The sequence below is a fragment of the Piliocolobus tephrosceles genome, chromosome 1 (assembly GCF_002776525.5).
Source record: "Piliocolobus tephrosceles isolate RC106 chromosome 1, ASM277652v3, whole genome shotgun sequence".
Lineage (NCBI taxonomy): Eukaryota > Metazoa > Chordata > Mammalia > Primates > Cercopithecidae > Piliocolobus > Piliocolobus tephrosceles.
In genome coordinates this window covers 90,853,754-90,855,912 of record NC_045434.1, presented here as the reverse complement: position 1 = coordinate 90,855,912, position 2,159 = coordinate 90,853,754, and positions in this window count along the sequence as shown.

Below are 2,159 nucleotides of genomic sequence, written 5' to 3'. Positions count from 1 at the left end.
AATTAGCTCTCAATTCATTGAATTTTATTTTAAATGAACTGTCATCGCTTGTTCTTTCAAATGCCTAAATCAAGAATCGTTTATTGTATTATATTATTTGTTTATTAATATACTGTTCTTAAACCCATAGCAAAGGGTACATATATTACAAGGCTTATGAGATAGAAAGAAAATCAGAACTAAGGAAAGGAAGACAAGTCAGGTATTGGAATCAAAAGGACGAGGTTTTTGGTTATGTTAATTAGCTTCATTCTGTTATGCCCAGACCGTTTATTCCCCGAAGAAGACCACCAGAGTCCAGAGTCAAAGCCAAGCGGCAAGGATCTTTATTGCAAGTTCGAACTTGGTCCCTCCGTTCCACAACATACAAGAGGGCCTCGAACAATGCATGCGCTCGCTTCTTATACCCCGATGTAAACAGGATATGTAAAGTTACAGAGAAACAAGGGAATTCTTCTGGTTACAGCATTACAATTGGTTTACATTTTAAGTTATACTTTTAGCAGTTTTCTTATTGGTTCCTGCACTTTTACAATCGGTTGTATCTCAAGGCTATGAATGTGTTTGTGTCGGGCCCAGGAAGTGGAGGCATATGGGCGGATGTGATGTGTCGGGCTCAAGGCTAGGATAATGTGTTCTTTCAATTCAGCCATTCCACAATGTATGTATATATATATCAAAATATCATGTTATATGCTATAAGTGTATAGCTTTTTATTTGTTAATTAAAAAATAAAAAAGAAATAAATTAATACAGAAAAAACCCCAAAACCCGAAAGACAAGTTTTTTTTTTGACAACAAGCAGAGTATCTAATTTGCTATTATAAAAGCTATACATGCTTACTTAGAATATTTGTAAAATATAGAAAACATAAATTTATTTAATTTCTTTTCTACTGGTGATAATTTAGATTGTTGCGTTTCCCCCTGCTTTTATAAAACATTGCAATAAGCGTCTTTGTACACGTAAGTTTGTAAACATTGCCAACTGTTTTCTTTTGCTAAATTCCTAGCGTGACAGTACACCTATCATGTTTTATGCACATGTGAGACACAGACTCAGACCACTTAGGATTGGATCCCAAGTCTGCCACCTGCTAGCTGAATGGCCTTCAGGGGTTTCTTAGGATGATGGTTTCCATCTGGTGAATGTGGCTAACAGTACCTCCTTTATTGAATTGCTGTGAGGTGCATGTGCCTTAATACATAGTAAGTACTTAGATCATCACCTGGCCCACAGTGAACTCAAAACTCTTAGCTATTATCGTTATTATTATTTTTGTTATTGTTGCCAGCTTGTTGTCCTGAAAGAGTGTCCCATTTTAAACTCCCACAAGCATTGTATGTGTTGGTTTCCACACACCTTTGTCAACACTGGGTATTATCATTCCTTTTATTATTTCATTATTTGCCAACCCAATAAGCAAAATTGTTGCTTTAATTTTACTTCTTTGATTACTAGTGATGAAGTTTTTTTGATCTCTTTATTGGTATTTAGTTACTTATTTGTGAATTTCCTGTTCATGATTTTTCCATTTCTGGTAGATTGTTCATCTTTTTCTTATGGATTTCTTTGCTAGTATATTAAGAATACTAGTCTTGCTGGTTGTGTATGTTGAAATGTGTTTTTTTCCCAAGTTTTTCTTGTTCTGTGTAATTTTGTTTGTATTTGTAGACACAGAAATTGTACTAATTTTTTTTTTGTTGTTCTTGCCTGTGTTTGAATACTTAGAAGCCTGAAATGAGATCAAATTATCTATGTATTTCCAATTTTTAATTTTTACAGTGTTTTTTACATTTAGCTTTTGAATTCAAATGAAATCAGTTTAGAGTGTTAATAGTTATTCCCCCATTTTTTATTTAATTATTTATCAATTAATTGTTATATGTGAAATAATATATTATTGATTTGTTTCTTGGCTGTCTCCTTGTTCCACTAATCTCTCTATTTTTTCCTATGCTCGTATTTTTCATTTTTAAAATCTTTATAAAATAGTTTAATATCTGGTGATACAAGTCCACTTTTGGTATTTTTTTGAGAAATATTTTCTTGGCTTGATACTTTATCATCTAATTATTTCTATAAACTCAAGAATTATTTTGTCATTTCTAAGAATACTGATCTTGATTAGAATTGCATTCATTTTACAAATTAATT